Source organism: Dermochelys coriacea, chromosome 7, assembly GCF_009764565.3.
Source record: "Dermochelys coriacea isolate rDerCor1 chromosome 7, rDerCor1.pri.v4, whole genome shotgun sequence".
In the NCBI taxonomy this organism is placed as follows: Eukaryota; Metazoa; Chordata; order Testudines; family Dermochelyidae; genus Dermochelys; species Dermochelys coriacea.
Genome location: NC_050074.1, coordinates 96492369 through 96511861, shown reverse-complemented (window position 1 = coordinate 96511861; position 19493 = coordinate 96492369). Strand labels below are relative to the sequence as shown.

At 41.4% G+C, this 19493-nt stretch overlaps 1 protein-coding gene across 4 annotated transcripts in view; it reads right to left on the bottom strand.

The window, feature by feature from the left end:
• The window catches only part of LOC119858775 (heparan sulfate glucosamine 3-O-sulfotransferase 1-like), a 110015-nt gene that overhangs the window by 25992 nt on the left and 64530 nt on the right, over positions 1-19493 (bottom strand). Inside the window, exon 1 of one of the 4 annotated variants that reach the window (XM_043518303.1) lies at positions 16021-16178. The exons of the other annotated variants lie outside the window; for them this stretch is intronic. The gene's annotated coding sequence lies outside the window, so the exon portion shown is untranslated. Of the gene's footprint in view, positions 1-16020; positions 16179-19493 lie in introns of those variants that run through there. 4 annotated transcript variants of the gene reach the window in all.

Sequence of the window (19493 nt, the reverse complement as noted above, 5' to 3'; positions counted from 1 at the left end):
AAGGGGGTTGCGCTGGGGTCAGGGATTGCCATCCCTGTGAAATACTGTCCCTATATGGCCAAGTTATGAGAGCCTTTGAACTCTCACAGATCATGCATGCTCAGTAGGGAGTTGCTAGGTTTTGGCAGAGAAATTCTGTCTGCATGGGGTATGCCCCTACATGTGACTGCACTGCTCATGTACCATCCCCATACAGTGACTCGCATGTTCCATCTTGGGACTGGGCAGGATTTTACTCTGGGCTTCTGTGGCTCCAGGCACCAAAACTGAGGGCAGGGAGACACTCTCTCTCTCTCTCATGTTCTCAATGCTCTCTCTGCTGATGCCCGGTCAGCGAGGAGAAAATGATTGCAGCCTGATTTAGAATGCAGGGCAGCGAGGGGAATAGGGAGAGAGCCAGAGGCGATACAAGCAAAAGGAAAACAGTGGGGGGCAGTAGTGGTGGCAGCAGAGGGGGAGAAAGACGTGGCAGGGAGGTTTAATAGGAGCAGAGGAAGGAATGAGGCAGGAGCAAGGATGTTGGGGGCAGAGAGAGGCCTGGAGGGGGAAAGGGGTTAGACTTGACACACTCCCCTGCAGATCCTGGAATTAAACATAGGAGTTTTACTCCTGAGTGTCAACATTCCTCTGTGAGCAAACAGCTAATAAAGTATATGTCTGATACTCCCCTGCTCCACATACTCAGCCTGCTACTACTAGTATCCACATACTCAGACTACTCCACTCTCTCAAGTGGCAGAGGTCTGTGCCTTGGATCTAGAGTCCAAATCCTGCTGATGACCCAAGCTGGTTGTCAGTATACGGTTCAACATGGTGGAATTTCTATTTTTTCCAGTTTTTGTAGAAAAGTAAGAAATTTACATTAAAGAAATGGTAAGAGAATTTTAAGGTTGCAAGGTCAATGACTCAAAAGTTAGGAAATGCCGAAATTAAGGTTGCCTGTGCAACCTTAACCCATACCCGATATGAAAGTATTTATGAGATAGTCTTTAATTACATGATCACATTTTTTAAAATGTTTTTTTTCCACAGGGCCCCTACCACAAAACAGGATAAAGCAGCATTGTTCCATGGACATATTATCTTGAGGCTAGAGGATGTAGCTCTATGGTTCTGAACAGGGAAAACAGATTTTTTTTTCTTAACTAGCAATGCATTTACTTTTGTTGCTTTATCAAACCAGATTATTACAGTAAGGTTACCAATCTAGCATTTACACTGAAATGGTGGATGGGGAGCATTAGCCATCACTCAGTAGAACTAATAAGAGCCCACTTAATTAATTTGGTGTTAGGCATGCCTGCTTAAATTCCTATTCTACCACGCTCTGTGACAGAGGTTGCAGCCAGCTCCATGCTTATCTCCTCATCATGCAGTTTAACTACAGGGACTTTGGAAAACAGGTTTGGGGAAGCAGGGTTTCCCCTTTGGGTACATCTATACAGCAATTAAACCCCTGCAGCTGGCTTGGGTTAGTGGTCTCGGGTTCACGGGGGCCTTGGACTGTGGGGTGTAAAATTGCGGTGTAGATTTTTGGGCTCTGGGACTCTGAGAGGGGAAGTCCCAGAGCCCAGGCTCCAGTCTGAGCCTGCAGGTCAACACATCAATCTTTAACCTCACAGCTCAAGCCCCATGACCCCGAGTCAGCTGATACCTGTGCCTCGGGTCTTTAATTCCAGTGTAGATGTACAGTTTGATTTGCAGCATGTATTGAAGGATGGGACCAGCGTGATAGCCTAGGACTTGGGGGAGACAGATTGCTTGCTCCACCACATATGTCCTGTGTGGTTTGGGGCAAATCACTTAGTCTCTCGGCGCCTCCATTTCCCATCTGTAAAACAGGGATAATAGCACTGGATGTTGTGAGGTGCTCAGTTGCTATAATGTCTGAGGCCCATATAAGTAAGTATCTAAGGTAAGAAAAGTTAACTAACTACCATGCAAGCCAGATATAGCTTGTAGTCTTAAATTAGATATTATAAAATGATCAGAACAGTAAATGACCTCTGGAATTACTTGAAAAAATAGTTTTATTTCAAAAGGATATCATCAACTTGATCTAGAGAATTACACTCTAAACAGGTACTATTTCTGTCTCTGAATCCCAGCTAAATATTGTGGTATTACAATCACATTTTCTTATTTATTTATTTATTTATTTATTTTTTTAAACCCACACAAGAAGATGATTGATCTTTTCCTCAGAGAAACAGTGGGCCCAAGTATATATCAAGCATTGTCAAATGCATAAAGGAAACATTTAAAAATACATTTCTCTTATCTTACAGTTTTAGTAATTGCAGAAACAACATGAAGTAAAAAAAAAAAAAAAAAAGAGGATGGAAGGAAGGAAATTTAGACAGAAATCAGAGTTTTAAATTTGAGGAAAGGACGTCAGGATCTAAACCCACCAAAGTATGTTGCTGCATTTAGAATTTTAAATTTTGTTTAACACAATTGGCATCTGAGCTACTTTACGTGCCAAAGTTCAGCCAAGTTTGAATTAAAATATTGGCATTCCAAACCCCTCCAAAGCCCAGTTTTATTAATGGAGACATTAACAGACCAGTAGCTGTAGCAACACTGCTGGAATCCACATAATTAGAGCTTGTAAAGTCTGGGCTTTGACAAATCTTTCTGCTGACTCTTACTTCTCAACTTCTGGGGGGTGGAGAGGGGGAAAATTAGGTAAGAGAGCACAAATACCCTTAGCTTCACACTACATCTAAGGCTTGTTATTTAGGAGAAATTTCTCTATCGCATCATTAGGGTGCAGTTAGTTGTTTTGCTGGTTATTGAATTTGATGGGGGTTGAGCACATGTATGTAATCATAGAATATCAGGTTTAGAAGGGACCTCCGGAGGTCATCTAGTCACCCCCCTGCTCAAAGCAGGACCAATCCCCAATTTTTGCCCTAGATCCCTAAATGGCCCCCTTAAGGATTGAACTCACAACTTGGTTTAGCAGGCCAATGCTCAAACCACTGAGCTATCCCTCCCCTTTTACATTTAAATAAGAGCTTAAAGATAGAATTGTATGCTCTGCAAGCTAAAAACAGAATTAAATCAGAACTGTTTTTTCCTGTGGATTACATTTGACTTTTTTTTAAAAAAAAATGTTATAGTGTTAAACAGAGGATTAAGAGTAAACCAAAGCATATTTGATGAGAAACCTCCAAATTATCCAATGATGGTTTTAGTTTCCCACTTGAGGTACATGCATATAGAGAGAGGAATGGTTCCCTTCACCCCAATGTGAATCAGAAGTGGCAAAGAATACACCTATACCCATAAATGGCAAAGAATTCATGCTTGATATCCAGGTGATGTAAAACATAGCTCCATCCCTGGGTTCTTTTGAATGATAAATTGACTGCACCTTTCGTAGGGCAGAAAAATGTGGTGGGAAATGTTACCTTTTTCCACTGGATTTTTATACATTTCTGTGAAGGAAAAAAATAGAATTTAGGAAAACTTTCTGGGCTCAGATCCTGGAAATATGTAAATACATGCTTAACTTTAAGCATAAAAATAGTCCACTGAAGTCAATGGTATGCACACATGCTTAATTTAAGCATGTACAAAAATGTTTGCAGACAACACATAGTGAGCAAGCTTTCCTTTAAAAATAAATCCAATATTTTAAACTGGGATTTTCAAGAGAGTCTGAAGGAGGTAGGAACCCGAGTCGAATTTACTTTCAATGGCAATTAGATGTATAACTCACTTAGGTTCCTTTAAAAATCCCACCCTAAAGTCCTCTGGACTATACCCAGAAAAGCCAAGGTATTCTCTTGTAAGACAAAAATAATGAACTGAGTCCTAGGAAGAAAGCAGGTAACTGTCGGAGCTTAATTTTTCCTCAGTGGCTTGTTTGTTTGTTTTTTTGTTGGTTGGTTGGTTTTTGATAACTTGAGAGCCAAGGATGGTGACCTTGCTAATTGATATTCTGCATATGCTTGGAGGTCACTGAAATCTGGAAGTAGCCTCTGAAGTGTACTATTGTCTATCACTAACTTCCTGGCAATACTGGGGGATTGTAAACAAAATGATGAATTGGGTGTTACTAGTACATTTTGCCTTGTGACAAATATATTTATGTTCGTAAACTGAAGGTTTCTCAATAGCTGAACATTAATTGTTTAATATGTATTCTATGATTTATGAGCACTAAGGCCCAGATCCTGAAAGGTATGTGAAGTGGGTTGGGTTAGACCTCATCTAAACTGTTGACCTCCATCCTTCTTAAACCAAACAGTGAGAACAAGCTAAACAGACCCACTTAAACAAAGAGGGTATGTGACCCTATACAAGAATTTGGACTTTGTGCTCCATATTGTCTGTATGCATACACACATATAATCAGATACAGAAACAGAGACACAGCCAGGCCGGCAGCCTAGAAGCATAGTAACATGGACCTGTGACAAAGGAAAGAGAAAAAGCTTTTGGGAATGTAGAGTGCTGGTGGGAAAGACAGGCTTGTACTGGTGAACAAAGCAACAGTCTCCTACTATTTGATTCCTACAGTGTTCAGAGGAACAGAACTTTGTACATTCCTGATAAATAAACAAGACTGCATACAAAAAAAGTACCCAATTCCATCGTCAATTTCAACACCAACTGGAACAACGCACCTCTGACTAATTGCTCGGGGTAAAAAGGGGTAATAAGTATTTAGGCTCCTGAAGTCCATTGAAATCAATGGATGTTAGGGGCATAAATATCTTTGGGGATCTGGGCCTAAGCTTCTTTAGGTGAAAATTACCTGCACCTGGTCATGCCTGGTCAAGTCAGGTCAGGATTGAAAATCTGCTATTGCTATGACCTTAAGCGGTACAACCTATATTGGTCAATGCCAAGTGCTGGGTGGCAGTTAATTAACCCAGAAACCTCAGGAAGCACCAATGGCTTCTGGCTGATGAGCGCCTGAGGAGGGTAGTGGAATCCTTGATGGAGGAAATGCCATCAAAAGGCGGATGAGCAAATTCACTCAGTGTTTTTGCCAATGACATCCACACAGGACAGATTGGGTCCTTCAGCTGTGACTGATAACCAATCTAGGAGTAGAGCCCCAAAAGGCAGGCAGATGGAAGCTCTCCTTTGCTCTGGCAACTCCTGCAGCATAGCTGGTTCCAAATGTATCAACTCCCATCCTTTCTTTGGTCCAAACCAGTAAAGTCAAGAGGGGGATGCTGACACATGGGCAAAGCAGCACCTCCATATCAACTGCCCAGGCTATTGCAGCCACATCACATGGAGAAGAGGCTCCATTCTTGCTGGCAACATGGACACAACATGTAATGTGGCAGTTACAGGTTATAAGCTCTCACTTGATTGGAGTAGAGGAGGGCACCATGGGTCACCTTCGACAGTGGGAGGAATCACTGCGTTCCATTGGTCAGCCACCATCCACCACAAAGCCGGGCAGCCCCTGGACAGTTTGGTGCTGACCCGCCAAAGTCTGCTCACCTCTTGAGGATACGTGTGGCTACACCAAAAGTTGAATGATAGACGGAAACCTTGCACCTGGCAAAAATAAGAAACCAAGAACTTTCTGGCTTGACAGCAGGAATATCAGGACCATGTGTCCGGGACTGAGAGACTATGACAAACTACAATAAACAAGCAGCATACAGAAGTCAGCTTTGATAGACCGTGAACTGTACAAACTCAATGTTGATATTGCAGCACTTCAGGAAACACCACTTGCAGATGCTGGTTCTGTCCAAGAGGCCAATTACACTTTCTTTTGGCAAGGTAAAAGCAGATAAGAAAATCTGCATGGTGTTGGTTTTGCTGTTAGAAATAAGTGGGTAAAGCTCCTAAAATACCCATTGGGAAGTCAGAGCATACCATCTCACTTAAACTTCAAACCACCATCGGCTCTGTGAACATCATTAGTGCCTATGCACCAGCACTCAAATCTAGCCCCGAGGAGAAGGATACATTTTATGACTTTGCATCAAGTTGTCAAAAGAATACCATCAGCTGAGCAACTTTTCCTCCTTGGTGACTTTAATGCAAGAGTCAGAGCAGACAACAACTCATGGCCAGGTTGCCTAGGACATTTTGGCATTGGCAAGATGAAAGAGAACGGCCACTGACTTCTTGAATTCTGAGCCCAAAATCAAATGTGCATTGCCAATACTGTATGCAGTTCTGGTCTCCCATGTTTAAAAAGGATGAATTCAGACTGGAGCAGGTACAGAGAAGGGCTACTAGGATGATCCGAGGAATGGAAACCTTGTCTTATGAAAGGAGACTTAAGGAGCTTGGCTTGTTTAGCCTAACTAAAAGAAGGTTGAGGGGAGATATGATTGCTCTCTATAAATATATCAGAGGGATAAATACAGGAGAGGGAGAGGAATTATTTAAGCTCAGCACCAATGTGGACACAAGAACAAATGGGTATAAACTGGCCACCAGGAAGTTTAGACTTGAAATTAGACGAAGGTTTCTAACCATCAGAGGAATGAAGTTTTGGAATAGCCTTCCAAGGGAAGCAGTGGGGGCAAAAGATCTATCTGGCTTTAAGATTCTACTCGATAAGTTTATGGAGGAGATGGTATGATGGGATAATGGGATTTTGGTAATTAATTGATCTTTAAATATTCAGGGTAAATAGGTCTAATCCCCTGAGATGGGATCTGAGTTACCCAGGAAAGAATTTTCTGTAGTATCTGGCTGGTGAATCTTGCCCATATGCTCAGGGTTTAGCTGATCGCCATATTTGGGGTCGAGAAGGAATTTTCCTCCAGAGCAGATTGGAGAGGCCTTGGAGGTTTTTCGCCTTCCTCTGTAGCATGGGGCACGGGTCACTTGAGGGAGGATTCTCTGCTCCTTGAAGTCTTTAAACCACGATTTGAGGACTTCAATAGCTCAGACATAGATGAAGTTTTTCGTAGGAGTGGGTGGGTGAGATTCTGTGGCCTGTGTTGTGCAGGAGGTCGGACTAGATGATCAGAATGGTCCCTTCTGACCTTAGTATCTATGAATCTATGAATTCACATTTTACAGGAAAAGATCACCACAAAGTGTCATGGCAACATCCATGATCAGGCCACTGGCACCAATTACACAGAACACTCGCATGTTCCACAGCGCTGATTGTGTCACTGACCACTCCTTGATTATTAGCAAAATGAAGATTAGAACCAAGAAATTACATAGAGCAAAACCTAGGAGCAAGCCCAAAAATCAATGCTATTAACACCGAAAACCAGAAGAAATGCCGGGAGTTTGTGAAGGCTTTTGAACTTAGCATGCATGGGAAATCATTACCAGAGAAGGCAGAGGAATTTTGGGCAGATTTAAGAACAACAATCCATGAAACAGCTTTAGCTGCATTTTGAGGAAAGAGACCATCAAAAAAAGGACTGGTTTGAAGAAAATGAAGCAGAACTTTTACATCTCATCAACATTAAGAACACAGCCTATCTGGAACATAACAAGAAGCCAACAGAGAACACCTCAAAGAGACTTCGACATGCAAAAACCGAGATACAGCAAGCAAGCAGATGCTGTGCAAATCATTACTGGATCAAGCTCTCTGAAGATATACAGATATCCTCAGACACAGGAAACCTCAAAGTCATGTATGATGGCCTAAAGAAAACTCTAGGTCCCACTGTCAACAAGGTTGCCCCTCTCAAATCGCACAGTGGTGAAACCATTACAGATAAAACCAAGCAGTTGTCAAGTTGTGTTGAACACTATTTAGAGCTATATACAGAAGAAACATCACTGGACCAAATACCAACTCTACAGGTCATGCCAGAGCTAGATGTGGAGCCCACTGTAGAAAAGCTAAGCAAGGCCATTGATTTGCTATCAAGTGGCCAGGCTCCTGGAAAAGATGGCATTCCAGCAGAAATCCTCAAGGGTGGGAAAGACAGCCTATTACCATATCTTCATCAGCTGCTACTTACGTGCTGGAAAGAGGGTAAGGTACCACAAGAGATGTGTGATGCAAACATCATTATTTTGTATAAGAATAAAGGCGAAAGGGCAATTGCAACAACTACAGATGTATCTTGCTAGTAAGCGTAGCAGGAAAAGCTTTTGCAAAAGTCATCTTAATGCACCTACAACAGCTGACGAATCATGTCTTCCCTGAATCACAGTGCAGATTCAGGGCTGAAAGATCAACTATAGACATGATGTTTTCTCTGCATCAACTCCAAGAAAAGTGCAGAGAGCAAAACCGACCATTGTACATTGCCTTTGTGAACCTAACCAAAGCATTTGACACAGTCAGCAGATCAGGTTTATTTGCAATACTAGAAAAGATAAGATGTCCACCACCCCTGTTAAGTCTTATATATTCATAACACAACAACATGAGAGCAACTGTCCAATTTGATGGGTCCACTTCGGACAGCTTTGAGATGCAAAGCAGAATGAAGCAAGGATGTGTTCTTGCCCCTACACTCTTTGGGATCTTCTTCTCAGTACTCTTGAATTGTGCGTTTAAGGACAGGAAAGATGGAGTGTATCTCCACACAAGATCAGATGGGAAACTCTTCAACCTGTCCTGACTTAAGTCAAAGACCAAAAAGTCAAAAAGGTGCTAAGCAGGGAACTTCTATTTGCTGATGATGCTACCCTTATAGCCCACAATGAAGATCTATTGCAAGAACTCACAGACTGCCTTTCAAGTACCTGTCAGGCATTTGCTCTCCCCATTAGCATCAAGAAAACAGTTGTATTTTGGGTTCCACAAGATCCTTCAATTACCTTAAATGCAAACCAACTAGAAGTAGTCCTATAGTTCAGCTATTTAGGTTCTACAGGGACTACCAACCTCTCACTGGATGAAGAACTATATGTTCGCATTGAAAAGGCTGCCATCACCTTTAGCAGACTAATTAAAAAGGCATGGACCAACTCAAAGCTTACCATTAAAGATCAAAATGCTAGCGTACCAAGCTTGCCTCTTCAGCACTCTCATGTGTAGTGGGGAAACTACTAATGCTCATCAGGAGAAAAGGTTGAACAGTTTCCACCTATGTTGTTTACACTGCATACTCAACACCAAATGGATAGAACGTCACCAACGCAGAGGTTCTTCAAAGGGCAAATTTACCATTTGCGCTGGCTGGGCCATCTGAGTAGGTTGGAAGATGGATGCATACCCAAGAACATGCTATATGGGGTGTTATCAAAGGGAACAAGAACAACAGGACATCCCAATAGATATCCCATAAAGACACATGCAATTGAGATATGAAGGAATTTGGAATTGATCCTGACCAATGGGAAATCTTGGCAAGTGATCGTAACAAATGGTGTGATCGTCTCCATCAGGGTATCAAAGTCCATGACAAGAGCTTGCTCCTACAGTTTGAGGAAAAAAGAGCCCATAGAAAGCAAGCAGCTCCCAACCAAGATACATCCTTTGCAATAACTGCCAAAGATAATGCAAATCTTGGATTGGCCTATTCAGTCACATGAGACATTGCAGACTATCTACATCATAGGCTGCAATTCCCACCATCTCTCGCAGACGAAAGGATGCCAGCATCATGCCTGCAAAGCCCAACAGTATGTTTAATTTCCTTTAGCACATCTTCACTTCTCTCAGTAAATCATTTCTGCCTTAACAGATAAAAATCATTTCTGTTTACAGCTCAAATCCATCCCCAAATATAGTCTGCCCCTCCAAATTTATTTAGTGCTGCTTCCCTCCAAATCAACTAATGCTGCCACTCAAATCAGTTACTCTCCCTCTACTTTTTAGAAAGGTTCCTCTTCCTTCAGCCTTTTTTTTTCATTGTTCTTTTGGGTAAGTTTGAGGCCTTTGGCCAGCTCCTCCTCTTCACCTAAGCCCTTTGCTTTTAAGTCCCTGTACCCCTGATCTTAAAGGAACAGCTTTTCAGAGGCAATCCTATTCCTCTTTCCCATCCTGTGAGAAATGTAGCAGACTTCAGTACTCTGCTCCCCTTCTCACTTCATCAAAAAAGAACTATGACACTTGAATTGCTCTCTGCCCTGTTTCCCCACTTCTCTCCTGTTCAAGAAGTAACAGTACTAGGGCTGCTCCACTCTTGTCTTCTCCATGGGAGCAGGTTGAGTGTCAGAACTTCAGTTCCACAGGAAATTCTCAAACACACTTTCACACCACTCTGGAACAAAAAATAGAATTTTTAAAGTTTCCTAAGGAAGAAGAAAGCCAATTTTTTTTTTAGTCAAAATGTTTCAATTCAAATTTTGAAAAGAAATAGAGCCTGGGAGCCCAAGATCCAAGACTCCCAGATCAGTCATGGCTCATAGGGATATTAGGCTCCCAGGTCCTCATCAGCCCTAGTGGACAGATTAGCAGAACCCATTGCATTGAGGGGAACCGGGTGCCTAGAAACCCTGGGAGCCATGGCTGACCCAGGAGCATAAACTTGGGAGATCAGGCTCCCAAATCCATGGCAAGACCCCAAGCAGGGTTTTCAGAGTTTCCATGCCCAATGCTGTGGAGCCAGGAGATGATCCCTGTCTACAGCTGGGGCTCCCAGAGCTTCCAGTTCTGGGAAGCCCAGGAGTCCTCAATCTTGGGGCAGTCTGTCCTGGAGCTGCAGAACCTGGGAAGCCTGGTGTTCCCAGCAGCTTGCCAGAAAAGAGGGAACCTGCCTATGGTTTGTCAAAAGTGTGTGTCAAAACAGACTTCTGAAAAACATTTCTAGTTAGACAAATTGGCATTTTCCAAGAAGCCCCACTTGGTTGGAAGCTTCCTGGCCATCTCTATTCTCCAGTAGAGCCTGAGCTTGCCTCCCAGCATTCTTGCCTGGGTAAAATTTCGTATCTATGTGAGCAAGTAGACAAATGGGGCCAAATTCTCAACTAGTGTAAATCATCACTTCAATGGAGTTATGTCATTTATACTAGCTGAAGACCTGACCCATGATCTTTTCAATCACAGACTATGATTTATGAGCCTCTTTGAGTGGGCTGTGAGAAGGGATACAGTATTGCCAAGTCCAAGCATTCAAAAATGAGGAAATAAAAAAAGTCTTCTGGTTTTTGAGGTTTAGGGGTGCATTTTGGATTGAGATTTTAAACTTTCCTCTGCAAACATGAGGAATAGGAACATTTTTTAAAAACATGAGATCTGGGATTCTCTCCTAATCACATGAATGCAGAAGCTAGGGCTTTCAGAAAAACCTCAAATATGGTGAGACCCAAAAAATCACAAGAGCTGGCAATAGTAGCCGAGGATGTCAAGAAAGAAAGTGATGAGGCATAACCGATGGGGAGATCTGGGCATAGCAAGATAACTTCCTGCATTGAAATAGCTGCAGTAATTATACTTACTGAATATGATATTGGGGAATGTGCCTTTCACAAACAATTTCATATTATACTTCTTGTTTCAAATGCGAAATTACATGCTACTTTGGCTATACATGGCACAATGAACTTTAGCTCATTAGTTTTCTTTAAACAATGCAAAGTATTCTGGGAGATGGCGACCAGGTGCTCAGATATTATAGACTTGATTAACAGGGAGGGAAAAATGAGTGGTTTGGACTGGCCATGGGTGAACATGGTTTGATAAATACCACTCTAATTAATCTGCAAAAAAAGTGGCTGTCATGTTTGTTGTTCTGTTACCAGCAGTTTACAGAGTACATAAATCTCTACTTGAACCCACAGAAAACTTAGAGTTTTCATGCACACATTCAACAATTACAAAATGGTACCATAATAAAACATTAGATGGACATCATATTGATGGGACATCCAGAAAATGCCCAAACAACAAACCTTAGACATGATGTAATATTAGAAATGTATTCATGCTTCTTAGGTAACACAGAATTTTATAGCATATTTTTTTTCATAGTGAAGTAACAGACTTGGCAAAACTGTCAAAGCAAAAACAAAAAAAATCAAAGCACTAAAATGTTTTATTTGTTTCAAGCTAACAAAAGACTGTTGTTCTCCATGGCTGGTATTATATGTAACAATCTCTGGGGCTGAGGGAGAAAAGAGAGGAAGGCACACTTGAAAGTGCTGTTTTATTTTGGTCCTATCCTTCTAATCCAGTATCTCCCCTACTTTCCCCCCCTGAGTTTTCAAATAAAATGGAATATAAACTATTAGAAAAAGTTGAAGTGTAGGTTTGTGATCAATCATTCTTTCCATATTTCATTCGGTATTTAATAAGGAATGGAACTCCAATTTTTCTTATTGTATGGATCTCAAGCCAAGAATTTCCTCCCCCTTTTAGTCCCTTTTTTAGGTTGATCAAGAATAAGAAAATTAAAAGATCTATTTTGAAGATCAGCCCCTGCTTCTCTTTTTAGCCATTTTTTCTCTTCACTATTGAAGCCTTCTCATGTGAAATGGAAAAAAGGTCCTGGTTTTAAATGTACAACCTTCCTGCACCTCTCACTCCTTATCCCTCCCACCACATAATCACAATAACATGCCCCATGTTAATGCTATCCTTGTAGTGTGCCATCTCATTCTGCATACTACCTTTGAGCAGGTCATTTTCCTCATGTTCTCAAAGCAATCTGAATTTTCCTGGAGGGTTTGCTCGGCAGAGCTATTTTCAGCATGTTTGTGGTGTCACTCTTCATCACCTGCCTAATAGTTACTTTCAGACTTAAAAAGAGCAAAGGCCTACAGGTGAATGGCAGTTAATTTCAAAGCTTGGTGAGACAGAGAGTAAAGCACAAGGCCAACATTTTCAAAGTTTGGCACTTAAATCAATAAGGAGAAATTCACACTGAGTAGTGTCTTATTCCAGAAGTAGTCCCATTAAAGAAAATGGAGTTAGGTAAGAACGGCAGAAGCTAGTCCATATTTAAAAGCTCCTGTATAAAAGTGGCCTGGCTTTTATAGATGCTGAGCACCTGCAGCTCTGATGGCCTAAATATGGAGGTAGCTGCCTGACTTTAGGCATCCTCATTTGAAAACGGTGACTCAATCTTTACACTGACAATTTCAAACAAGTGTATTCAATTTGACTCTTTGGGAATTCCTTTGAAAAAAGTCAAAGTTTCACTAGGTTTAGGTAACTCTTTGTTAAACAGTTATGGTTGCTGGGATTAGCAGCAATACCTGGTCACTGGGAAAAGCTCACCCATACCAGCATGCAGTGTTGGTAAGTAAAGATTTCTGTGGGAAGCGTTATCAATGGAAACATTAACCTATAGCAAATGGCAGAGGTCAAAGAACTATTATATAATTCCTGTTCAGGTAATTCTTGAGAAAACAGAATTTTCAAGTATTGAAAAAATCAAATGGTTTATAGTTGTTGGATTAAAAAATATCCCAACCCTGAGACAACTACCTATCAGTAAAAAGAAAAGGAGTACGTGTGGCACCTTAGAGACTAACAAATTTATTAGAGCATAAGCTTTCGTGAGCTACAGCTCACTTCATTGGAAAAGCCCCTCTGTTTTTTCCACCAAATGCATCCGATGAAGTGAGCTGTAGCTCACAAAAGCTTATGCTCTAATAAATTTGTTAGTCTCTAAGGTGCCACAAGTACTCCTTTTCTTTTTGCGAATACAGACTAACATGGCTGCTACTCTGAAACCTACCTATCAGTGTAAGAGAAATCAGACTGTCAACTGGTGGGGAGTATTTATATCAATGTTGAACCTGAAATAGTGTGTTTACTTCTGGTTTTGGACCTCTTAAATATGGATTCAAGGACTGACTACATACCAGTATTGGACTTTGCAATGTACCACCAGGAGGGGGCAGTGGTCTGCTACAAGTGCAGTTCCCTGCTATTAAAGCTATTAAAGGGAGCTCCGTTCTTTCTGTCTCTGGTGGCTACCCAGACCAGATGGAAGTTGTATCAGTTTCAAAAGGGTTAGATAACCCTGATTTCCTCCCAGTTCATATTCCCTCCTTCATTAAAACAGGTTTGACTATCTCGGATGTCAGGTGAGCTACTTGCTGAGAGTGAGCTGCTGCATTTATCTGCACAATTATTGCATATAAATTCCCTATTGCTCATAGCTAACTCATTACTGTGAAGTGCTTTCCCATACAGGCAGTATGAAGAATTTTTAAATAATTTCCAACACAAACATTTTCCTTTGGGTGGGTTTTAAAAGCACCATCCAAAGCTCAGGGCCCAAATTCCATGAGGGGCTCAGGGAGCTAAGGGTGCTGAGCATTTTGCAGGAGACACCGAGCACATCTCTGCACACCAGGTGCAACCCTGTGAACAGGTGATCAGTCAAATCCTCTGTAGATTTGATCATTTTTTGCTTTGCATAATATTATCCTCTTGATCAGCATCGACTCCCATGAATGACTAAAGAGGAATCTCTGTGCACCGAAAAGAATATTCCCCATAAGCAGCAACTGCACCATATGTTTTAATTTAAGACAGCCACCCAATATTTCAGAAAATTCTGCTGTGTTCTGCTCTTTTAGAGATAATAATTCTCTAATTTAGAGAAATTAGCTTTTCATTTTTTGCTTTGCTCTATATCTGAATAGTCTTTGTTTGGGTTGAGCTGAAATTCAATTTACAAAACAAAAGATTTAAAAACTTATTTTATTAATTGGTGCTGCAGATTTTCCCCTCTCAATGGGAGGAAGTATGGTCCTGTTAGTAAGTCACTGGATTGGGAATTGAGAGACATGGGCTTGTTTCTTAGCTCTACCACAAATTTCCTGTAGGACCTTGGAAAAGTCACTTAATCACCTTTGTGCCCCAGTTACCCCTGTAAAATGGGAATAATACTATTTCCCTACCTATCAGGAATGATGAAAGGATAAATTCATTGTTTGTGAAGTGCTCACATATTGTGGCCATGAGTAGACAAACAGGTTATAAACCAATGACTGCTCCCATATGACTATTTCTTAGAGGTCATTACAAATGGAGTTTTACCTTACAAAGCATCATTACTTCAGAAGCTTTATAAAATATATTTTTAGATGCCTGCTCAGCAGTCACTGTTTCAGTTTGTAAATTGGATCTAGTTCTGAAACTGCTCTCCAGTTCCATTTTAAGAAGTACTTACTACTTCACCACAGCCAGGGTGTGGATGGGACATTTTAAAATGCTAACATTTCCTCTTCTCCAACAGAGTCTCAGCTGACCCAAAGATTCTTTCCCCACTCTAGCAAAGTGGCAGATCTCACAAGTTATCTTGGCGCATTTCTAACGAGTACTGCAGAGGAGCTGAATGTCATGGTACATATTGGTATCAAATGGTAACAATGGAAGGCACAAGAGAGAGGGGTCCTGGAAGTTAAATTTAGAGGGTCAGGAAAAGGATTTAAGGCAAGGGTCTCACGTATTCTCTGAAAGACTCCTAATTCTACACTCAGGCCAGCTAGACAGGAGAAACTTGGGGGCTCTCAATGCATGGATCCAAAAGGCAGTATAAAGAGGAAAGGTTGAAGTTCATTCAGCATTGGGAAAGGAGAATCTATATGGAAGGAATGAGCTCCACCTTAACTAAAGTAGGAGCAGACTGCCAGAAGACAAAATTAACAAGTTTAGATCAACTATTTAACATAGGAGCTAGGGGGAAACCTGACAAGTGGAGAAGAGCAGTCAGGTCAAAGACATCTGCCAGTGAGCAAAAAGCAGTATTATATCTGTTAATAAAAGGCAGGACTATTCAAAACTGAACTGGAGGAGGGGGACAGGTTAAGATCACAGAGATATTTGCTAGAAAAACAATGGGGTCAGTTAAGGAGTTAAATAAAAAGCAAGCAAGCAAGCAAGCAAATAAATAAGACTAGAAAAGTCTATGTAGCAAAGTGACAAATATAAAAGCAAAAAAGGAAAAGAAGGATAAGTGTTCTTGATTTATGTATGTTTTGGGAATACATGAATCCTTGTAACAAACCACAGTCTTATTACCTCCGGTAAATTCACTTAGCTCCCACCTAACCCCTGCCAGAGACACTGGTCTTTCTACCACCTCCCAGGAGGAGTTCATGGATGGTTTTAAATTCAGAGAGATGACATTCCATATATAAATTTGCTTAAAAAAAATCAAACTGAAGTCATTTAGCAATGGATGTGCTTCTGAATACCTTTGGATGGCCAAAAGCCTTACTGCATGCAGGATGTTCTTATAGTTGGATGCAGTGAAGTTATAGCTGTGTTGATCCCAGGATATTAGAGAGACAAGGTGGGTGAGGTAATATCTTTTACTGGACCAACTTCTGTTGTTGAGAGACACAAGATATGCCCTGAGGAGAAAGTCCAGGATATGAACCATAGCACACTTAAAGCCACCTTCACCAAACAAGGACACTCCAGCATGGAACAGGCCACCCAAATACCCAGAGAGAACCTGCTTTAATACTGAAATAAAATCACTTCCAACTGCACACCCCTAGTTGTCACCTACCACCCCACACTGGAACCCATACAGGGTATTGTCAAACAACTATAACCCATGCTCAATAGGTACCCCATTCTGAACTAAGTCTTTCCTGAACCCCCACTTCTGGCTGTCAAACAACCTACCAGTCTCACCAAGCTCATTCTCAGAAGCAAGCTTCCCACAGACGAAGTACACACCAACTCAAAATGGCACCAGACCCCACCAAAACAGATGCAAAACTACAGCTATATCTCCACTGCTACAATGATCCAACATCCTCCACAGCACACCTTTCAAGATCCATGGATTTTACACATGCCCATCACAACATGTGGTGTACCACATCTAGTGCAGTGCAGTGCACATCCAATTGCCCCAATAACAATGGTGTGGGTGAAATCACTACTCTCTCTAATGAACTCACACAGGAAAATGATAAAAGACAGAAACACCGTATCACCTGTGGGTGAACACTTTTCACAAAGTGATCATTCTATACCTGAACTATCAGTCCTCATCCTTAAAGGAAACCTGCACAACACCTTCCAAAGATGAGTCTGGGAGCTTAAATTCACAACTCTGCTAGACACTAAAAATCGGACTAAACAGACACATTGAATTTCTGGTTTATTATAAACAAAAACTGTAATCCACTAACCCACCTTTTTGTCCTATGAGTGCACAGGTATTAACACACCACTGTACCTTGAATGCTCCCTTACAATATTTGCCAACTACTGATTGTGCAAAACAAATCTCTTCCATCTTGCATTTAGCTGTGATGCTTAGAATACCTCCCCAGACCGCAAGAATCGCTCCTTGTAGCTCAAAACTTCTCTCTCTCTCTCTCTCTCTCTCTCTCTCTCTCTCTCTACACATCACATCAATAAGTTGGTCCAATAAAAGATGTTACCTCACCCATCTTGTCTTTATAGTTGGAGACCTACTCACCGGTGCAGTTCTCACACTTACCAACACTTCTCCATAAGTGCACTGATGCTGTATGCGAAAAAAATTGAGGACTAATTTTTTGCAGCTGGTGACATATTTTGAAATATTGCTGTGCTCTGTAAGAGCCTTACTTATATTTTGAGACACCAAAGAAACATTCACTTGTTTGGAAAGATTAATGTGAAATCTATTTAGGTAAAAAAGTGTCTGCACTGAAATCCTAGTATCATTGATTATATCATGTCTGTTCTTCTTACTTTCAATGAGTTTTTAGTCCCTCACTGTTTAGTCATTTATACATAGAGTGCTTTATAAACACTGCAGAATACTATTTCAACATTTCAGTCCAGTCCAGTGAGAAAAGCGTTTACTCATTATAATGAAGTCATGTTCAGTTTTGCAGATACAAATAATAACCTTTTCTGAATTATTGATTATGTATGTTCAGTTCTTTTACCTAAGAAATGTATCCCAGGGGACAATAAATCTAGATTTGAAATTTAATTGGGAACTATACAAATATGGAAGAGTTATTTCTGTTTATAACATACACTTTCATTGCCTTTTTTTGGCGGGGGGGGGGAGGGGAGTATGTAAGCTATCAATTACTGATGCCAGCACTTTTCTCTTGAAAAAAATGGTAATAGCTTGTCCTCTTGAAAGAGGACAGTATTTTATCTAGAAACCATAAATCCTATACTTTACTTTATATTTTCTAATGCTGTTTTCATCTTAGACACATAGCCTAGCATTATGTTTTTTCAGCTAAAATATTTTCATGCTAATGTGCTACTTATTTCTTTGGGTTTCTATCAATATAAATTTAAATGTTTCAGCCAAAAGCAACTTTAATGTTAAGAACAGGTTAAATTTCCTTCAGAACTTTTCTGTCAAGGGGAAAAGTCTGACATCAATATTCTTGGAAAAAATACTTGTCACACCTACAAACTCCTTAGTTGCTAGGGTGACTATACGGAATTTCACATATCTGATGCATTTGTTGAGATTACAGAGGTCAAGGATAGGTCTCATCCCTCCCTTGGCCTTGGGAACCAGGAAATACTGGGAGTAGAATCCCTGTCCCCGATGCTGCAAAGTGACCTCCTCTACAGCCGCCAAAGCCAGCAGAGACTGAACCTGCTCAAGGAGCAGGGGGGCTTCTGAAGAGGGGCAGGGTGCGGAGGAAGGATGGAGATGAACTGAATGGCATAACCTGACTTGAGAATGCCCAGGACCCAGTTGTCTGTGGTAATCAAGTCTCAACATTATAAAAACAAGCCAGCTTGTACCCGAATCGAGAGGACAAAGAGGAGGTTACCACGGGGTCATTGTCCTGGACACACAAGTCAATACTGGCACTTGCTGGATGCCGGTGTGTATATGTGTGGGGGGAGATGATCTGGCTGGGTAACCCCAGAACTGGAGGATCTCCTCCTTTTGGATCTGTGGCTCTTCCAGGAGTAATCCTGCTACCTTAAAGGAAGGCAGGACCGTCTAAAAAAATGCTGAGAGCGGTATTGCTGTGTTGCTACTGAGTGTTACAGTGGCATCTCTTCGTGGCCAGAGTATATACTCCCAAAGAATCATAGAATCATAGAATCATAGAATATCAGGGTTGGAAGGGACCCCAGAAGGTCATCTAGTCCAACCCCCTGCTCAAAGCAGGACCAAGTCCCAGTTAAATCATCCCAGCCAGGGCTTTGTCAAGCCTGACCTTAAAAACCTCTAAGGAAGGAGATTCTACCACCTCCCTAGGTAACGCATTCCAGTGTTTCACCACCCTCTTAGTGAAAAAGTTTTTCCTAATATCCAATCTAAACCTCCCCCATTGCAACTTGAGACCATTACTCCTCGTTCTGTCATCTGCTACCATTGAGAACAGTCTAGAGCCATCCTCTTTGAAACCCCCTTTCAGGTAGTTGAAAGCAGCTATCAAATCCCCCCTCATTCTTCTCTTCTGCAGACTGAACAATCCCAGCTCCCTCAGCCTCTCCTCATAAGTCATGTGCTCTAGACCCCTAATCATTTTTGTTGCCCTTCGTTGTACTCTTTCCAATTTATCCACATCCTTCCTGTAGTGTGGGGCCCAAAACTGGACACAGTACTCCAGATGAGGCCTTACCAGTGTCGAATAGAGGGGAACGATCACGTCCCTCGATCTGCTCGCTATGCCCCTACTTATACAACCCAAAATGCCATTGGCCTTCTTGGCAACAAGGGCACACT